Below are 21,426 nucleotides of genomic sequence, written 5' to 3'. Positions count from 1 at the left end.
AGTTTCATGCAATTTGAAGCATGCTAAGGGTCTCAAAAGCATCCTAAAAGCATCCTAAAAGAAGGGCAAAGTTTGATGCGTCGCCACGGCAACAGTTTCAAAGATATCAAGAATCCATTCACAGGTCTACATCTGCCGTATGTTTACATTATACAGATGAAGTTTGAAGCAAATCGGGTAAAAATAAAAGGGTGATTTCAAAGCATTTTGAAAGTGACACACTTCCTGCTGCCAGTTGGTGGCGCTATAACTTTTACTCACAATAGTCACATCCATGTGATCGTCCTCTTACAGCGAGCACACTGCTGAAGTTTCATCAAGATCAGTTAATGTATGCTGAAGTTATAACACACTTCCTGTTTCACGTTTCTCGCCATGATTTCGTTTCCTCGCCACGGACAAACCGTTCGAGATATCAAAAATCCCCTCGCAAACTTTCATCCTCAATGTCTTGACTTCACGCTGACCGAGTTTCGTCGAATGTGGATCAAAGCTCTAGGAGGAGTATTTCAAATACCATTGCGAGCGTTTTACAAACAAACCTCAATAGCCGACTTCCTGTTGGGCTGGGGTAAAAAGTAAGAGCGCGAGGTATAGATGAAACGATGAGATTAACATGTGTACCGAGTTTAATATTATTACATGCAAGCGTGTTTGAGTTATGGACCGAGTGTTCGGACCCCGTTCCAGGGGGCGCTGACGAGCCCCCCTGCCACGCCCAGGTACCAGCTTCAGCCCGGCTCTGATGGCCGCGGGTTCTGACCCGTGTGCAAAGTTTCAAGAGTTTTCGAGCACGTTAAGGGCCCCAAAAGTGCCCAAAAGGTAGTAAAATAATAATTATTATAATAATAGAGAAGAAAAATAATCGCAAGGAAAACAATAGGGCCTTCGCCCTTTCAGGGCTTGGGCCCTAATTAATATATTAAAAACATGGAACTTGAACCAGGCTGACATCTGAATGGCGATGTGAGATTGTTGGTAATCAAACAGTGCAACACTTACATCCCACGTCTTGAGAAAGTTGGAGTCATCCTCTTGCAGATAGGCGGGGAGAGCACAGAGGATGGCAGCTCGTCATACATGGACGTCCATGTTTTCCTTCAGTGAGAGAATTAGAGACACGAGTATGAGAATCTTCATTTAAAGGGATAGTTCACTTTGAAATTAATTTTTGATATGTTTTAGCTTACCTCAAGGTAATGTCTTGTATAGCCATCTCTGATACATGATGAACACTCTGCATTTTCAAGAACAAAGAAACATTAATTTTTTTCTGCAATTTGTGTTGTGCACTCAATATTCAATCACATTTTAGCATCTCTATGCAATGAATGTGTATTAATAATTGGACATGAACATACCAAAATGAACTGCCAGCTGCTTCACTTTTAGCCTGAAAAAAGAGAGATTGAGAAGTTAGTCAGGTTGTAATATTTGCCTAAAGACAAGTAAAAATGTGAATACACGACGCTAATCAGTTGTGTAAATAGGCATCAGTCACTCTGAAATCTTAAACGTTTAATTGAAATATTTTTTATACTGCAAAATTTGCTTTTTAAAATGTCACATTTTAAGCAAAAACAAATATGCCTCCACTAAATAACACAAGCTGCTTTGGCAATCTATTTAAATACAATTTTATAAATGCCTGTTCTAAAAAAATGTACAACAAAAAGTGCATCAAATTATTGTCAAACCTCTATGAAAACCGCGTGCCAAATAAATTCTCAGTCACAGCCCGCCATTTTGAGGTCATAAAAACATCTTGCCTGAAAACTTTTATGTGCAAATCGAGGCAGATTACCGATGCACATTAACCGATGCAAAAGACAGACTTGATATATCTAAAAAAAATTAACTAAATACACTTGCTTCAACACTTGTAAAATGTCTCATTTTCTCACGAGATATTCTTATTTGCTTTCAAATGCATAAAATACGATGCACATTGACCGAAGCAAAAAGACAGACTTGATATCTAAAAAAACTAACGTTAACCAAATACACTTGCTTCAACACTTGTAAAATGTATCATTTTCAGATTGACCGAAGCAAAAAGACAGACTTGATATCTAAAAAAAACTAACGTTAACCAAATACACTTGCTTCAACACTTGTAAAATGTATCATTTTCACATTGACCGAAGCAAAAGGACAGACTTGATATCTAAAAAAACTAACGTTAACCAAATACACTTGCTTCAACACTTGTAAAATGTATCATTTTCAGATTGACCGAAGCAAAAAGACAGACTTGATATCTAAAAAAACTAACTAAATAGAGTTGCTTCAACACTTGTAAAATGTATCATTTTTTTCACGAGACATTCTTATTTGCTTTCAAATGCATAAAATACATTAAATGCGAAGACATTAAAACTATTTGCAGAAAATAAAACAGGGAACTTACCAGATTAGCGTGCCCGAAGAGAAGAGGAATAAAATGCTAGGCAGCACAACGAAGAAAAGAGTGTCACCAGCAGGTTCAGAAAACTGCATGCCGCGTTTCCCATCAAAGGTCCTCACAGGCAACACCACTGCAAATTCCCGATCGAAAAATATCACCACCTATTATATTCTTATAAAATATGATTGAGTTTTCACGTTTGGCAAACTTAACACATTTTCAGAGAGGCGAGCAACTAAAACATGGCGTGTTTTCGCGCACTTCCAACTACTAAAGTTGAAGGAGGAGCACGTGCGTGACGTCAGACAGTAACAGTTAACTATTTTGAGTGCACTAACTAAAATAATGAAAGCATTTGATTGCTGTAAACTTAAAATTTCACTTTCGTTTTAATTACACAAAAAATTAAAGGCGAATGAACGTTTTTATTTTTTTGAGTAATTGCAACCCATTTTATTTATCTAAGTTGTACTGTTTGGTTTTACAGTGTACAGAATATTCAAAATAATTTCTTAAAAGCTTTTCTTATATAATTTTTTACTTCTTTATAATGTTAAGACACAGAGACATCAATAATTAGCCTGTGAATCTCAACAATGGTAACAGTTATAAAGCATGTTGCATTATTGGTGCCACCAATCAAAACTCATTCATAGCTCCCATCATGCATTGCTGCATGAATAAATAATGAGCTTATGTTCAGAGGTGATCTGTTTGCCACCATTGCTGAGATTAGTGTGTTAATTCTTGATGTCTGTGTATGCCTTTATAAAATATTTGGGATATTTTTACAATTTTTTAAAATATTTTTTCATTGAAAAGGTTAAAAATGTTATGTCCTAAAATGACCATGCTGCTAAAATCCTTAAGGTAATTTTAACTTAGAATTGATGCTCTTGACAAGTTCAACAATTCAGGTCAATTGATGATTGTGTTGAAACACAACCAACACCATCAAATCGCCTTTTTTCATCTGGCTGTTATAAGTCACAGACAACAGCCAGACAAAATCTAAAGTTAAAGAATTAAGGGTCAAGAGCCCATCTAAACCAAACACTAATCTCCATAATGGTGACTTAAAATGTCTGTTTTTCTCCATTTAGTGATTCTGCTTGTTAACATCAGGTGTCTTCAATGATGCTCAATCATCATTCAATTATTCACTTAATTATCTCATTAACTTTAACACTGATTCAGTGTTCATTTAACACTCTGCTCAGAGTTTATATAATTCTCACTTCTCGGTGTTAATTTAACACTCTCAGTGTTAATTTAACACTGGGGATTTTGCTGTGCAGTTTGCCAGTCAAGTAAAAATGTTTCAGCACCACAGACAGCGATATCTCATTGACAGCGATGGTGCTCATAGCACGTAGACAGCGACGTTTTATTTTTACAGGAGGGCGGTGAGTCATTATTTCGGCCTCTGTGCTCGCGAACAACCCAGTCTCTTCCTACTGCGTATCTATACCACGAGTTTTCATTTTCATTTGGCATAGTATTTACACGCCAAAGTCACATTTTGCGTTCATATGGTACGCAAAACCCTCCCGTTAAACTTCTATTCACAGCAAAATCCCCAGTGTTAATTCAACACTGCTCAGAGTGTATTTGGTCCCACTCTACAGAGTGTTAAAGTAACACTGAAGCAGTGTTAAAGTTAATGAGATAATTAAGTGACTAATTGGGTGATGATTGAGTATTAGTGATAAACACCTGCCCTGCTGTTAACGAGCAGAATCACTGAAGGAAAGAGAAACACAAAAACTACAACTGACCTCCAGTCACAGCCTTAGGTTAAATCAATTGAAGATACAAAGAAGACATTAAATCTGTGAAGTTCTCAGCAGAGGAGGATTAAACGACTCCACAAACAGCATTACCAGCTTCACTTATTACTAACCAGAATGACTTTATTTCTGTCAGATGTCTATGAACGGAGGTTTAGATTTGGTCACCATTATTGTGATCAGTGTTTCCTTTAGTTGGGCAGTTTGACTCTCAGTATTTTAAGCACAATTTTGGTCTTTGTAACAATGTTTACCAAAACATATTGTTTGTTACATAGCAAACAATAAACAAAGGTGTTCAGCAATAATAGTTTTCATTATAAAACAGTAAATAAAAAATAATGGTTCTCTAATATTATCCCTGACCAAAGGTTGTAATTTTTTTTAACAAATAAATTTCACCTTTTTTGACAGCTTACTGAACATCAACATTCTGATTTTTTATATGCACTGCAGAGAGTTTGACAGAAAATCATTAAACTTCTTTTTTTTTAAACAAACAGACATCATGAATCAGCATATCAATCTCAACAATGGTGAAGAGTAGGGCTGGGCAATATATATCGCACGATATTGTATGCGCATCTAATCAGTAAAGCCGGTTCCTTGATTAGTAGTAAATCACCTTCACCTGCTTTCAGATGGAGCGGCATTTACTAAAAAGAGCCGTATAGTAGATCACTGACAAGCTGAGCCAAATCGCGTTAATATCGAGGATGTATCGCCAGCGATATTTAATGCGATATGGCTCAGCTGGTCAGTTAACTACGGCTCGTCGTCACGACAAAATCTCCCGTGTTAAACTAACACACCTGGGAGTGTACATGAGTCCACACTCAAGAGTCTTAAAGTTAATTAGATAATTAAGTGATTAAATGAGTGATGATTGAGCATTATTGAAGACACCTAAAGCAGAATCACAAGGAAAAAAAATCTAAAATTGTAAGCCACCGTTATGGAGATGAGTGTTTACTTTAGTTGGGCTCTTGACCCTTATATTAAAAATTTTATATTTTAATTTGCTGTTGCATCTGAGTTAAACCTGTCAGATGAACAAAAATAAACAATTATAAAATGATGTTGGTTATATAAAGACTTTCATAATTTAAAATTTATTCTGTTGGTTACTGCATAACTGAGATTCCGCATAAACATCCAGAATGTTAAATATAATATAATGGATTTCTCAAAAGTTGTTTAAAAAAAATCTTTCTTTTAGGCACACACAGACCTCAAGATTCAGTCAATGCTTCTCAACAACGGTGACGAGTAGAATATTCAAGTGGGAAAATAATGAGTTGTGATTGGTGGCAACATGTCACCACGGTTGAGATAGACAGGCTGATTATTGATCTCTGTGTTACTGAATAAAGATGAAAGTGATTTGATCAGAATATTTTTTATTAAATATTTTAGGTTATAAGTAAAATACAGATATGCTGCAGAACTACAAAACTGTAGCTAACAAGTTAACCAAATCATCTGAATAAGTTGAATTTTTCATATCATTGCATGATTATGTCAAAACATAACCAACACTATCAGATCACAGTTGCCTTTGTACATATGACTGTTATAAATCAATATCGACAGGCAAACAAAACTTAAAGTGAAAATATAAGTGTCAAGAGCCCAACTAAAGCAGACACTGATCTCCATAACGGTGGCTTACAATTTGTGATTTTCTCCTTCAGCGATTCTGCTTGTGATCATCAGGTCTCTTCAATAATGCTCAATCATCACTAAATTAATCACTTAATTATCTAAATAACAGTTTAATTTAACACTCATATCGTCAATTTGAAAGCATGTGAAGGTGATTTACTACTAATCAAGGAACCGGCTTTACTGATTAGATGCGCATAACAATATCGTGCGATATATCGCCCAGCCCTAGTGAAGAGTTTTAAACTATGGTGCCTCCCAGAATGCATTGCGGCATAAAGCATTTCACCATTGATGAGATTCATATGTGGATTATTGATGTCTGTGTGTTTGTCCAAAGATTATTTTTCCATTAAAAAATAAAATAAAAATCAGCTTGATGTCTAATATGTACAAAAATAAATGTTGTAAAGAATTAGAACTATTTATAACATTTTGCAGCTTTTTTGTCCTTTATTATGTTGTAAATTATTACATTATCTCTAAGGCCATCTTTGATTTTGGCTTTCTTTGCAACAAATTATGTGTTTTGTTTAACACTGTTACAGAGACCATAAAATCACATGAGAAGGCAAGAGTCAAATTGCCCAAATAAAGGAAACACTGTTCACCATAATGGTGATTTTTTTAAATGGTGACTAAACCATCAACATCTAAACCTCTGTTAATTCTCAATAAAATCTTCTGTAGAAGTCTGACAGAAATAAAGTCATTCTGGTTAGTAATAAGTGAAGCTGGTAATGCTGTTTGTGGAGTCGTTTAATCCTCCTCTGCTGAGAACTTCACAGATTTAATGTCTTCTTTGTATCTTCAATTGATTTAACCTAAGGCTGTGACTGGAGGTCAGTTGTAGTTTTTGTGTTTCTCTTTCCTTCAGTGATTCTGCTCGTTAACAGCAGGGCAGGTGTTTATCACTAATACTCAATCATCACCCAATCAGTCACTTAATTATCTCATTAACTTTAACACTGCTTCAGTGTTACTTTAACACTCTGTAGAGTGGGACCAAATACACTCTGAGCAGTGTTGAATTAACACTGGGGATTTTGCTGTGTTGATTGAAAATGCGTGTGCATTGTACGCAGAAATGTATTATAGGCAACGTCATCGTCCCGCCCCTTCAAACGTACGAAGATTCACGATTTCATCTCGTGCAGCTGCCGAACTGCATAATTATTATTATTATTATTTTTTTTTTATTTTGCACAAAAACATTTTCTCTAATGGGGGCGGTTGTTACTACATATAATATTACACGCTTGCTCAGTAATAGTCGGGGGATTATTTTTTACAGTTTAATTCTGAATGATCAATTTCCGTGAAACAAAATGTTTAAAGACTTTTCAATAATTCAATGTGAATCATTTATGCTAGTTATAGTAGTTATGTCTGTCTGCTTTATTTGTTCTGCTCTATTTGTTCTGCTCTCTGATTTAGACTTTTTTTGCTCACAAATACACGCGTTTTTGTTTCTTTTTTGTGATTGTGTTCGGAATAGTAAAAGTATTAACCAATTGTAAGGGTCACTTATTATAATGTAAAGTGAAGTGCTACCTTTCTAAGGAACTTTTCACAGGAGGAGTAGACAAATGAAAGCACCAAATAGTTTACTCAGAACATATAGCCGGCATTTATTGAACATCAAACATCAACCAGTATGACCTTGTTTATCTTTTCTGTGTAATGTCCTTTTAGTTGTGAAAATCAGTGTTTCTCTTAGTTCTCAACTTTTTGTTTGTCTCTTACACAAGTTGAGAACAAATAAAAAACTCAGAGCTCTGAAAAATCTCAAAAAGAAAATAAAATAAAGTCCATCTACCCGGGTAGTGTGTTTTTTGTTTTTTTAGTGGAGTGAATCTCTTATCTGCACGATGCAATGCGGAAAAGATGAGTAGAAGCAGTTCGTGATGCAGGCAAGATGATCCCTCGCGCCCTCTGCTCTTCTACCTCACGTGTCCGATGGTGAATCCGTCCAATGGAACTCCCTCTCAAAGCATGCATCCAAAAAAAAAAAACCAACCGGAGAAAAATCACAAAAGTAGGTAAACTTGTTGTAATTTCGACCCTTTGCTCTGTTATTTCCGCCTTAGAAGTAGGTTTGGTGGGAAAAACACTTTTAACTGTTATATTCTTTTCTTTTAACTATTATTCCAAAATGGAAAGAGGGATTCAGCTCTATCGTCCTGCTGTTCGCGGTTTCTGTCTTCTTCTATGAGAGTCGGTGTATCAGCTTTCCTCTCTATGCAGTGCCACCACTGCCACCTACTGGACGAATATGGTGTGCAGGGAAAACACAACTAAAGCAATCAAGAAATCAGATACTAAACTAAAAATGTAATGAACTGCTAGTAAGCTATTTTCGAGTGGGTTACATCCTCCCCTCCTTAATCTACATGCATCCTTGCATGTTGCACGCTACACTATTTCAGATGCTAAGGGTGTTAAATGACATATGTAAGGCACAGTGTCAAGGGAAAGGGTCTGGGAGAAAGCTTGGTCTAACCCAGTTAAAATGGAGTGCATAACTGTGACTAATGGGTTCCCTAAAGTTGGGTAGGTCAGCTTTTTGGGAGCTGTTTTATCCCTAGAGGATCTTCTCAACACCACCTCTTCTTCAGGGGCAACCTCACTGTGTTCTTTCACATTTCCACTTTCTTCTGTCAACACCAATCCAATTCCTGATCCATCTCTAGGACTACAATGCTCACTCAGGTCCATTTCTGGAACATTAGGAGGATTTTCTTCAGCTCGTACAATATCAGGCGCTGGTGAGTAGTGAACTTGACTAGTCTCCTTATTTCGATCACCTCCGACACCCTCAGGTTCGAATGCTGGAGCTGCAGGGTTCAGTGTGGAGACATCGAAACTCACATTAGCTTCCTGATAGGAAGAGATAGGCTCCTTTTCCATCTGGGTATCCTCTTCAGCAACTTCTACAGCATTATATCCCTGTTTTAGTCTGGTTTCCTCTTGTAGACTCCCTCCATTCTGTTCAGCAATAGTGGAAGTCGAAGGTTGGTCGTAAAGGGAGTAATACTCGGCCTCATCCTCCTCTTCAGACAGTTCTCCATCTTCTTCAGCTCCATCATCAACACGAAAAGGTGAGTGATCCCGTTTCCGTCTGGACTTAGACTCTCTGGGACAAACATCTTTAACAGTGGATGGAAGAAATCCACATGGCAAAAGCAGGTCTCTATGTAAAACTCTTTCAGGTCCACTTGTGTGTTCTGGGACGACGACATAGACAGGGGAGTCTTTGATCTGTTTGACAACAGTGTATATGGTTTCACTCCATCGATCAGCGATTTTATGCTTCCCTCTGATGCCGACATTCCGCACAAGGACTCTGTCTCCTGCTACCAGTGTGGACTCTCTCACTTTGCTGTCAAATCTCTGCTTGTTCTGTAAAGCGTTCTTCAAACTGTGTTCAGTGGCCAGGCGATAGCTTTCAGTTAGACTCTCTGTCAGCTTCTTGACGTATTCAGAGTGGGATAGTTTACTGCTTCCCTCAGGGCTCAGCCCAAAAGCGATGTCTACTGGGAGTCTTGGCTGGCGGCCGAACATCAGCTGGTATGGGGAATAGCCAGTAGTGTCATTTTTAGTGCAGTTATATGCATGAACAAGGGGCTGCACGAATTCCCTCCACCTCACTTTGTCTCCCTCTTCTAATGTACCCAGCATCTCAAGAAGTGTTCTGTTAAACCGCTCCACGGGATTTCCACGTGGGTGGTAAGGTGTTGTCCTCGTCTTTTTAATGCCAAGTAGCAGACACAGGTCTTTGATCAGGGCTGATTCAAAGTCACGCCCTTGGTCGCTGTGCAATCGCTCGGGGAATCCGTAATGAATGAAAAAGTTGTTCCATAGAGCTTTCGCCACTGTTCTTGACTTTTGATCTGCTGTTGGAACCGCTACCGCATACTTAGTGAAATGGTCCGTAATGACCAAGATATCCTTTGTTCCTTTCCCATCAGGCTCAAGTGAAAGATAGTCCATACAGACCAGCTCCAAAGGACGGCTCGTTTTTATGTTCACCAACGGAGCGCTTCTCTCAGCCCGTGCCTTTCTCCGTATACATCTCTCACAGGTCCTGATTTTCTCAGTCACGTCCATGGCCATACGAGGCCAATAGAATCTGGCACGAACCAAGTCCAAAGTTCTGTCAGTGCCCAGGTGTCCGACAGCATCATGGAGGTTTTCTAGAGCTGTCTTTCTGTGTTTCGTCGGAAGGACAAGCTGATGGAAAGGCTCACCTTGACTCATGCGTTTTCGGTATAAGACTTCATCAGAGAAGACCAATTGCTCCATTATTCTTAACATCAACTGGACCTCTCGATCCTCCTGACGCCTCAACCTGTATGGAAGTCGTTTTTTTGCTTTGACAAGCTCTATTACTCTACTGATGACTGGATCTTGCCTTTGCTCACGTGCCCAATCTTGGAGTGACATTTGCGGTAACATACATGACCCAAGTACATCAGCTTGACAGAATCCTACGGGGATGGCAGAGGCCTCAATTGCTAAACATTCCACTGGTACCGGCGTTTGGAGGTCCGGCTCTGTACTTGCTGCTGAGATGTGCTGGTACCTCTGACACACTGCCTTCACAGCATCAGATGGAAAATCGGCACCTCTGTCATTCTGTAGGAACTGGGCAAGGAAGCGTTGAATGCGATTATCCTCATCCTGAGAAGTGAAGTCAGGTTGGTATTCGTCGTGAGGATGTGGACGCCTCGAGAGACCGTCTGCGTCTTGGTTCTTCCTTCCAGCTCTATACTGGATGTTAAAGTCAAAGCTGGAAAGGGCAGCCAGCCAGCGGTGGCCTGCAGCATCAAGCTTGGCAGACGTCAGTACATACGTCAGTGGGTTGTTGTCTGTCACAACAGTGAATTTCGCCCCGTAGAGATAATCAAAGAATTTCTCTGTGACAGCCCACTTTAAAGAGAGATATTCGAGTTTGTGTGCAGGGTACCTTCGTTCACAGCGGTTGAGTCCCCTGCTCGCATAGGCTATTACTCTCAATTTGCCTTCCTGCTCTTGATATAAAGCCGCACCAAGACCATGAGTGCTTGCGTCTGTATGTACCACGTAAGGCTTCTTTGGGTCGGCAAACCCAAGGATCGGAGCTGTTGTGAGCTTTTGAATAAGAGTCTTGAATGCATCTTCGCAGGCTGATGTCCATTTCTCGTTAAAGGGTCTTCTGAAATCTACACTTGAGAGATGTGTTGAGCTGCTATATGAGGCGGAATTCCTTTTTGGTGGCAGGTAACCAGCTGTTAAGTCGTTCAGAGGCCTTGCGATTTTGGAATAGTCCTTTATGAACCTCCTATAATATCCAGCAAATCCAAGGAATGACTTAAGCTCTTTGATGTTATTAGGCCTAGGCCACGTCGTCAGAGCAGCTATCTTGGCTGGGTCGGTCTCTACCCCAGTAGCAGACACAACATGACCGAGGTATTTAACAGATGTTCTGAAGAATTGACATTTCTCAGGTGAAAGCTTTAAGCCAAATTCCTTCAACCTCTGGAGAACTCTGAGTAATCGATCTTCATGTTCTTCAAGTGTAGCTGAGAAAACAATAACATCATCAAGAAAGACTAAGACTTCTCTCAAGTTCATTCCATCCATACACTTCTCCATTACCCTCTGAAAAGTACTGGGGGCATTCGTAACTCCCTGTGGCATCCTGTTAAACTCCCAGAACCCCATAGGTGTCACAAAAGCTGTTTTGCACTTGTCCTCTTCCTCCATTTCTACTTGATAGTAGCCAGACTTGAGATCCATAATAGAAAACCACTTGGACCCGTTCAAGGCTGAGAAGGCTTCCTCTATGTTCGGTAATGCATATGCGTCTTTGATGGTTTGTCTATTCAGTTTTCGGTAATCGACGCATAGCCGAATATCACCGTTCTTTTTCTTCACCACTACAATTGGTGAAGCGAAGGGACTTTCTGACTCACGTATGATGTTCGCATCTTGAAGCTCTTTCAAATGACGTCTGACAGCCTCATAATCAGAGGGATGAATCGGTCTGGGCCTCTGTTTAAATGGTGATGGATCCGACAAGCGTATCTTGTGTTTGATCTCAGTGGTATGACCAAAATCAAGGTCATTGTGTACAAAAACGTCTGACATTGAATTCAACTTCCTGGTAATTCTCTTCTTCCACTCTTCAGACAAGGGAGAGTCTGTAAAGTCAAAAGTGAGTTTACCAGATTTAGACACATGCATGGAGTTACATGTCGCGGAGGATGAAGTCAGGTGAGATGGCTCACTCAATGTTACTCTGTCATCATGACGTGGTAAGAATGACACAGCTTTAGGAAAGAATAACTCCGCAATGTTATGACCTGCTGATATTTTGATGTCATGTGCGGTCTCATTTTTCACCAAAACAGGCATCTTGAAAGATGGAAATGGCGGGCTTGTCATGACGTAGCTACAAAACAAGAGACCAGCAGGTAAGTTGGATTGGGGGGGCTCTACCATAAGGGGAGTATCGGTAGTTACTGGGACATGCTTTGCGTATCCAGTTAAAGCCACTCTTTCACCTGCAGGAATGACGACACTCTTTTTGCTCTGCAGCTTCACAGTCCCAACTCTGCCATTTTGTTGATTTATTTTGAATCTGTGATACAAATGTTTCACAAGGGAGGAGTATTGACCACCGTTGGCCCTGTGTTTGGCGGTGTCATCCTGAATAAGAGCACACTTTTCATACAGTGGATCCAGTGTGTTGGTGCCTATCAACAAGGGGACGTCCATGTTTGTTCTGTGGTCAGGCACAACAAGTGCTAAGGTAAGAATCTCTAAAGGTTTCCCCATGATGTGCTCTGGAAAGTTTATGTTGACTTGGATGTAACCTAGATAGGGTACTTCCTGACCACCCGCACCTTCTATGTCTAATAGGTCTTGAATGGGGAAGATGGGCTGATGTGAAAGGTAACTCTCATGGAAAGACTTTGAAATTGTGCTAACCTGGGAACCTGAATCTAGAAGGCTATCACACTGAACTCCTTCAACTACAACAGTTGATGTACATTTTGGCCCTATCAACCCACTTGGGAGAGCACCATCCACTGACTGAGCTGGGGAATGCGTTTCACAGATGACTGTTTTCATGGCTTTGTTTTGTGTGGGACATTTCGTTTCATTTCCGGGTGCAGTCAGTCCCTGTACTGCGACCCTGTCCAGTTTAAATGGTCATATTTGGTTTCCCATTCATTTTGTCTTGCTTTGAGTTCTTTATATTTCTGATCAACCAACGACTTATTTGGGGGATTTTCACACTGTCGTGCTAGATGACCATCATTGCCGCATTTGAAACAGAACCAAGCTTTCGGCCTTGGTTTTGGCACTGTTTGTTGGGCTTGAATTTCAGCTACCCTAACTGAGGGGGTCTCTCGAGACGAATTCTGGATTTTGCTGGCATGCTTTTGCCTCCTTAGATCTTTCTTTTTGGTAAGTTGCATTTTTAGTTCAGAGACTTGTTTCCGTAAACCTTCAGTTTCTGTGATGTATGTCTGGAGGACATTTGCGCTTGCATCTTCAGAGAAAGGCGGTTCATGCACAAGTTGCATATTCATAGAGGACCTGGGCTTTGTGTTCCCTAAGTGGCGTTGCATGCGATCCTGCTTTGCAGATCTCCTGTCTTCCTCTGTTCTAACTTGTAGAAGGAAATCAGAGAAGTCAGGTGGATTTTCTGTTTTAAGCCCTAATTGCAGTGCTAGAATAAGGGACTGGTCCCAACATCCACGCCGAAACTGTCGCAACAGCTGTTTGTTTGCGTCTGCTTTCGCAATGCCATCCCTCTGCATAGCTGTAGTGATCAGCACTTGTAACCGCTGCAAGTATTCTGAGGCTTTCTCTCCTGTGTTTTGATGAGTGCTAAGGAACCTTGCGAAAATTTCTTCCCCATCCTCAACTAACCCATATGCTGAGTCGAGGAGCTTCACATAATCATGAGGAGCTGCATCTGGGCCTAGCTGCCTGATTAAATCAGAGGCTGGTGGAAGCAGACTTTCTAGGATTTTACGTCGCTGCATGTCAACAGGGGTTTTATCCTGATTCATAAGCTCCACATGGAGAGACCATGTCTGAAAGTCAGCTTCATTCGTAGGTTTAGGAAGTTTGCCTGAAAAAGGACGAAGTCTCTTAGATCCCTGGCTTGAGGCACTGGAGTTGTCATTTTTAATAACATGCTCTACAATGATCCTCTGAACGTCAGGTGGATTGATTATGTCATCGTCTGAAGCTTTTTGGTTGATTTGAGCTGACTGTGTTGTCTGTTTCCTTGTTTTAGTGCTGAATGTAGGGGAAGCACGTTGGGTTGGGTAAAACCTAGTGTGTGCTTTATGGACTAAAGGTGTCCTACTGTCATCGGAATCTGCCTCACTATCAGAGTTTGAACTGTTACTCAAGTCTAAAAGATCTGCTCGCACTGTGGGTAGCGATTTGTCAGGAGTAGGAGCTACTTTATAAGCCCTATCTATCCGCCACATAATGTTAGGATCTCTAACACTAGGTAGATACTGTGGGAGGTAAGGAGCTAGGTCCATGACTGATTGCTCAGACTCAAACTCAACTAGAGCTTTAACTCCCTTCTCTTGTCCTGTCTGTCTCACCCTAAGAACTTTGTTCACAGGCCCAAAAGCTGAACAGGATTTAGTTATCTCTTCATCAGTATCAGTTGTGGTAATACCCTCAACATACACAGCCATTTTCAAATTCACACCATATTCTTGTTCAGTATCCATGACTGCATTGAATTTGACACAATTTACAAAAGCAACTGGAAAAAAAATGTTACAATAAACAAAAAATATATATTACAGTGGGTCAATAATCTGGTTTAACCGGCAATGTAAACAAATTCAAGTTTAATCTTATTTCTCCTCCTGGCTGCTGGCTCGCCAAATTATGTAAGGGTCACTTATTATAATGTAAAGTGAAGTGCTACCTTTCTAAGGAACTTTTCACAGGAGGAGTAGACAAATGAAAGCACCAAATAGTTTACTCAGAACATATAGCCGGCATTTATTGAACATCAAACATCAACCAGTATGACCTTGTTTATCTTTTCTGTGTAATGTCCTTTTAGTTGCGAAAATCAGTGTTTCTCTTAGTTCTCAACTTTTTGTTTGTCTCTTACACAAGTTGAGAAGAAATAAAAAACTCAGAGCTCTGAAAAATCTCAAAAAGAAAATAAAATAAAGTCCATCTACCCGGGTAGTGTGTTTTTTGTTTTTTTAGTGGAGTGAATCTCTTATCTGCACGATGCAATGCGGAAAAGATGAGTAGAAGCAGTTCGTGATGCAGGCAAGATGATCCCTCGCGCCCTCTGCTCTTCTACCTCACGTGTCCGATGGTGAATCCGTCCAATGGAACTCCCTCTCAAAGCATGCATCCAAAAAAAAAAACCAACCGGAGAAAAATCACAAAAGTAGGTAAACTTGTTGTAATTTCGACCCTTTGCTCTGTTATTTCCGCCTTAGAAGTAGGTTTGGTGGGAAAAACACTTTTAACTGTTATATTCTTTTCTTTTAACTATTATTCCAAAATGGAAAGAGGGATTCAGCTCTATCGTCCTGCTGTTCGCGGTTTCTGTCTTCTTCTATGAGAGTCGGTGTATCAGCTTTCCTCTCTATGCAGTGCCACCACTGCCACCTACTGGACGAATATGGTGCGCAGGGAAAACACAACTAAAGCAATCAAGAAATCAGATACTAAACTAAAAATGTAATGAACTGCTAGTAAGCTATTTTCGAGTGGGTTACACAATCATTAATACAAATAAATTAATAAATTAAAAAAGGTTCATAATTTGCCCTGAGTTTTAGTCCTTTGCTGCTCCAGGTATGGAAACACCCACTGGCTTGGTAACCAATCGATCGTTACACATTATTGGCGCTTTCGCCTCGTCGCTTTCACGCCCCCTACAGTGCTCAAGTTTGCCTCGTTCATCTAACTCGTCGTCAGAAAACACAAGTAAGTATTTAGCAAAAGAATAAAACATTTCAGTTATTGTTAGCTCACATCACAGCAAAATCCCCAGTGTTAAATTAACACTGAGAGTATTAAATTAACACCGAGAAGTGAGAATTATATAAACTCTGAGCAGAGTGTTAAATGAACACTGAATCAGTGTTAAAGTTAATGAGATAATTAAGTGAATAATTGAATGATGATTGAGCATCATTGAAGACACCTGATGTTAACAAGCAGAATCACTGAAGGAGAAAAACAGACATTTTAAGTCACCATTATGGAGATTAGTGTTTGGTTTAGTTGGGCTCTTGACCCTTAATTCTTTAACTTTAGATTTTGTCTGGCTGTTGTCTGTGACTTATAACAGCCAGATGAAAAAAGGCTATCTGATGGTGTTGGTTGTGTTTCAACACAATCATCAATTGACCTGAACTTGCTGAACTTGTCAAGAGCATCAATTCTAAGTTAAAATTACCTTAAGGATTTTTGCAGCATGGTCATTTTAGGACATAACATTTTTAACCTTTTCAATGAAAAATTATTTTAAAAAAATTAAAAAATATCCCAAAAATATTTTATAAAGGCATACACAGACATCAAGAATTAACACACTAATCTCAGCAATGGTGGCAAACAGATCACCTCTGAACATAAGCTCATTATTTATTCATGCAGCAATGCATGATGGGAGCCATGAATGAGTTTTAATTGGTGGCACCAAGAATGCAACATGCTTTATAACTGTTACCATTGTTGAGATTCACAGGCTAATTATTGATGTCTCTGTGTCTTAACATTATAAAGAAGTAAAAAATTATATAAGAAAAGCTTTTAAGAAATTATTTTGAATATTCTGTAGATATTGAGAATATTATGCTGCACAAGGTCACTGCTGCTATAATTAATAAAGTAAACCTCACTCAGAAATTAGATTCTATATGAATTCAGTGATTCGGGTTAAATGATTGTGTTAAAACACATCACCATCAGATCACCTTTTCTATTTGTTCATCTGGCTGTTATAACTCATGTACAGCAGCCAAACAAAATCTAAAGTTAAAGAAATAAGGGTCAAGGGCCCAACTAAAGCAAACACTAATCTCCATAATGGTGACTTAAAATTCTGTTTTTCTCATTCAGTGATTCTGCTTGTTAACATCAGGTGTCTTCAATAATGCTCAATCATCACTCAATTATTCACTTAATTATCTCATTAACTTTAACACTGCTTCAGTGTTCATTTAACACTCTGCTCAGAGTTTATATAATCCACACTCTCAGTGTTAATTTAACACTGGGGATTTTGCTGTGATTATTGTAATTTGCAAATACTAATAGCTTTCGATATCCGTGTGCCAATGCTGTCAGTTATTCTTAAAGTGAGCAATGCACATGCAGCCCCATACAGTCAGGCGATTAATGTCTGTTTAAAATAATGTATTGATAAAACCTAGCGTAAGATTGAGAGGGCTGTTTTAGTTACTTTTACTAATACTGATTACTTTTTATTGATGCATTATATGTTTTTTGGTTAATTTATGACGAGGTCAGGTCAAGTCTTTACCACCCAGTGGGCATTTGATGTCAATTTAACATCAAAATGACATCAAACATTGATGTCAAAATTACGTCACAAAATAGGTCAAAAATGAAAGTCAATTTGACGTCAAAGTGACAACGTCAATTTGATGTCAAGATTTTGACCTCTGCCGATGTCATTTTGATGTTATTTTGATCATGCTTTGTATGCATTTGATGCCAATTCAACATTTATTTGACGTCAAGATGTCATCATGTTGACGTCATTTTAATGCTATTTTGATATCATACAATATCAAGCTTTGATATCAATTCAACATAAATGTGACATCAAACATTGATGTCAAAATTACATAAAATTATTGACATATTTTGATATCATTTCAATGCTAAGCATCACTCAATTCCAACCTAAATGTACAATGACTGACAACATACACATACTTTGAGATCTGATATGTTTATTTTATTTTTTTGAGCAGTGTAATGCAGTGGGGGGGGGGGGGGGGTTGGGGGGGGGGGGCTATGGGTTCACTCAAGGGCTCTCAAATGCCTGTAAAAGGGAACAAGAGAACAAGAAAACAAGAAAGCAAACATTAAAATGGGGCCTGTCCATTAACATAACAAATGCTTAGTACCCATCAGTAGTAGGCTACTCTACAGTATATAGAAAACTAAAAGATAATCCACATTATAGCCTAATCACACGCAGTTGTCAGATGTGCACTACTAATTAGGGCTTTCAAATGATTAATCAATCGCATCCAAAATAAAAGCTTTTGTTTTTTGTTTACATAATATGTGATTGCACTGTGTATATTTATATATATATATATATATATATATATATACACACACACATGCTTGTATATATTTAAGAAATATTTTCATGTTTATGCTGTATATAGATTTATATATAATTTAAATTATTTATAAATAACATTTTTTTATTAAATATACATGCATGTGTGTGTATATATATATATATATACAAAATAATTATACACAGTGCACCCACATGTATTATGTAAACAAACTTTTATTTTGGATGTGATTAATCGTGATTAATCATTTGACAGCCCTAGTACTAATATATGATAATGGATCGAGTCAATTTTTGGTTAATTTGTGTTAACAGTGTCATATGTCAGGATCTCATTTCACTGCTAGTCATCAGTCCACATTTTGTACGGAATTGTAGAATGTGAACATTCATTCAAAGCCAGACAGCAGTGATTTCAAAACATCACATTCGTCCAGGCTCTTCCCTATGTATGCGATTGATATCTTTTTTTTTTCCATGGAGAATATTTTTCCCCCTATATCTTTCCAACATGTTTCGAAGGACCAGGTGTAGGGGTAAAATGAAGGGGAAGGGTAAAAAAAGAGAAATTGAATTGGGCCTAATCTACATTGCTTGCAGCAGCTCCTACCTTCCGGCGTCCAGTGCCCCCTCTTCTGTCCGGTGCAGCGAGCAAATGGTTGGCCGTAAGGCTACCAATGGAAGCTTCTGTGATGCCGGGTTGTTACTTCTAGATGGCACCTGAAAAAATGTAACAGCAATTGCCATTTATCTTGCACATACTGATCAAAATAAAAATCATGTAGAGAATAGAGCTATAGGTGGTGTAGGTGCACAAATAGAAAATATAATTACCTATTGCGACCTTATAAAGTTCAATTCTTCTGAAAGGCAGCTTGTCACCAGTCCCATCCATGTTCAGTATAGACATGAGGCTATTTGTGAGCACTCTGTAAATAAAAATGTGAATAAACAAAGTTATACATGCTGTACAGGAAGAAATGTGAAATAATGTCAGGGCTCACAAAATCGCTAGCCAGACGTCCCGGGCTATATTGTGTTTTCAGTAGGGCTACCAAAATACATAACTGTCCTGCCCAACAGGCTATCTGAAATAGTATAATCAAATTCCCCTAAACTTCTGCCTCGTTCCCCTAAATATTTGTGATTAAGTGTAAACCACACAAATTCGTGTTCGCTTCGGTCTTGTTATAATCAGATTCAGCGTGTTCTTCATCTTCAATCCGCAGATCTGGGCGTATTCATTTAAGAGTATTAAATACATTTTAAGATATTAACCGCACAACTTCAGAGACTGACCTTTTCATCACAATGTTGACATTTTCCCACAGGGTAGCTGCACCAATTTGACATCGGAGCTGTCTGAAGGAATAATTTAGCAAATATGCAGAAATGTATATGAGGAACAAGAATATGTGAATAAGATATTGTATGTCTAATAATTGCATCTGTTAGCAAATGTTTGTTTTACTTTTTCATAGTAACCTACCATGAGTTTTCGTTTTTCCTCGCTGGTTAGCTGTCTGTTAAGCTGTTGAAGCGGAGTCGTTTTTGGAACTCTGAATGTCAGACCAAAGAGAGCAAGACATCATATTCTATACAAACAAAAAATTTGCATTAAAAAAAAAAATTCAATGCAGCAGCTATTTTTTGTTTAGAAGAACACACTTACTTTTCTCTTACATTGGGAAAAGAATATTTTTAGGACAGTAACGTTATTATGGATACTACCATTGCAACTTACCTCTTATTCAAATCAGTGACAGATCTGGGGCTGGTAACGTTAAGTTACGCTGGAAAAAAAATTAAAACATTTCACATGCTTAGGATATCATTTTACTATCATTGTTAATTTGTCATCTCTAACGTTAGCCTTGTAACGGGCTAAAGCTTGAAATGTCCACTTTTAAACCAACAAATTCGAATCGACAGTAAATATCGTCGCCGGTCGGTTTGGCCCCAGAAAACCAGTAAAATCGACATTTTTCCACACACACACACACACACACACACACACACACACACACACACACACGCACACGCACACGCACACGCACACACACACACACTTTTAAAATCATACGATGGCAGACAGGAAGACACTTCTTCCATCATACCAGAATGTCAACGTTACAGTTAAGCTAATCTCCGGTTAAATTAGCAAGCTAACTCGCTCAGGTAAAGGGCAAGGCTGTGGAATTATTCGACATATTTCTGACAATTACACCCAATCAGATTAAGTAGCCTATGTATAAGATGGTGTATTAACATAATAACAACAATAGCATGCTAGCTGGTTACTTACCAAGAGTTGAAAGAGGAGTATTTTTTAAAATTGAAATCGACGATCTCTCTGGCAGTGAGCAGACGTGTGAGTGAGGGCGGTTATGCAAATCTTCTACTTTTCCGCGCGATATGACCAGGATGTGACGTCTTTTTGTAGTCAATTTGTAGTCGATGATGATCATTTTAAAAATCAGCTTCAATGTCAGATTAAATTTACCTTTTATAGTATATGCAATTATAGTGTCTGCTGTCATTTTAATCAAGAACTGAATTAAACTAGCTAGGATTTAAATAAAATAAAAATGCAAAATACATAGACCTACAACTTTCAAGATGGGTCTTTTAGATGTTGAAAATTAGTCGCATTGATTTACAGTGAGTAATAAATATACTTTTTCAGACATCGTTTTGATATACATTTCACATCAAATTGACGTTTTAATTCCTGACATCAAATCAACATCGATTTAATGTCAATGATATTGACCTGAGATGTAGGGACAAGAAAAAACATGTCAGATTGATACCTTTGTTTGGCCTCTTTACAACCACAAGGTAATAATTACAAAATATAATGAAAATATTCATATTCATGCATGTTATACATGGTGGTCAAAATCTTGACTATTTGTTGATGTCAAATTGACGTCAAGGTGCCCGCTGGGCAGGCATTACGTGCAGATCACAGATATGTAGATTAGACCAATCAACCCTCTCATTTTACATGTGTTCTAGCAGAAGAATGTCCAGAAGGTCTTTAGAAGTACCACTTCTTCTTGGAGATGTGTTTTTTGATCAGACACAGGTAACTAAAAAAAAAAATTAATAATTATTTATTTTACTTATTTTCTCTGTCAAATAATTTAAAGAAAACACACTGTAAAAAATAAAATCGTAAAAAAAAGGGTCAAATAACTGGCAGCAAAGGGTGC

The 21,426-nt window shown here is 38.5% G+C and overlaps 2 long non-coding RNA genes across 3 annotated transcripts; both read right to left on the bottom strand.

Annotated features, from left to right (window-relative positions):
- Nucleotides 1–1,016: 1,016 nt before the first annotated feature.
- LOC148995897 (uncharacterized) lies at nucleotides 1,017–2,685 on the bottom strand. Its single transcript, XR_016168875.1, has 4 exons — nucleotides 2,411–2,685; nucleotides 1,362–1,393; nucleotides 1,191–1,237; nucleotides 1,017–1,098 (listed from the first exon to the last, which is right to left on the bottom strand). It is a non-coding gene; the product is annotated as an uncharacterized LOC148995897 (long non-coding RNA).
- Nucleotides 2,686–17,909: 15,224 nt separating this feature from the next.
- LOC120469914 (uncharacterized) lies at nucleotides 17,910–21,151 on the bottom strand. 2 transcript variants are annotated; one of them, XR_016145989.1, is made up of 7 exons: nucleotides 20,514–21,151; nucleotides 19,953–20,001; nucleotides 19,698–19,767; nucleotides 19,508–19,570; nucleotides 19,043–19,137; nucleotides 18,819–18,928; nucleotides 17,910–17,938 (listed from the first exon to the last, which is right to left on the bottom strand). It is a non-coding gene; the product is annotated as an uncharacterized LOC120469914 (long non-coding RNA). The 2 variants fall into 2 exon arrangements; XR_016145986.1 differs by having other exon boundaries at nucleotides 19,698–19,803; nucleotides 20,514–21,150.
- Nucleotides 21,152–21,426: the final 275 nt, after the last annotated feature.

The sequence above is a fragment of the Pimephales promelas genome, chromosome 2 (genome assembly GCF_988280905.1).
Source record: "Pimephales promelas chromosome 2, fPimPro1.hap1.1, whole genome shotgun sequence".
NCBI lineage: Eukaryota > Metazoa > Chordata > Actinopteri > Cypriniformes > Leuciscidae > Pimephales > Pimephales promelas.
Note: the sequence above shows the minus strand (reverse complement) of the source record. Positions and strands in the feature narration are given on the sequence as shown.